The sequence below is a fragment of the Cystoisospora suis genome, assembly GCF_002600585.1.
Source record: "Cystoisospora suis strain Wien I chromosome Unknown contig_8665, whole genome shotgun sequence".
Classification (NCBI taxonomy): domain Eukaryota; phylum Apicomplexa; class Conoidasida; order Eucoccidiorida; family Sarcocystidae; genus Cystoisospora; species Cystoisospora suis.
In genome coordinates this window covers 5,215-5,474 of record NW_027161443.1, presented here as the reverse complement: position 1 = coordinate 5,474, position 260 = coordinate 5,215, and positions in this window count along the sequence as shown.

Below are 260 nucleotides of genomic sequence, written 5' to 3'. Positions count from 1 at the left end.
AGAAAAGCCTTCCGCAAGAAGATCGGTCTATAGAGAGATAAGATTGGGCACCTGGCATGTCTACATCTCTCTCTATCTCTTCCAATTTCTTCTATCAAAGAAAGCTAGAAGAAGAGATACAAAGACTTTCCTTTCTTTCTTTCCTCTTTAGAAACGATCGATACAACGCCATGATGTATTATCATATAAGGAGAACTAGCAAAGGAGAGATCAGTTAGATAGAGAGAGAAAGAAACGTCAAGACCAGTCACTCTTCTCTT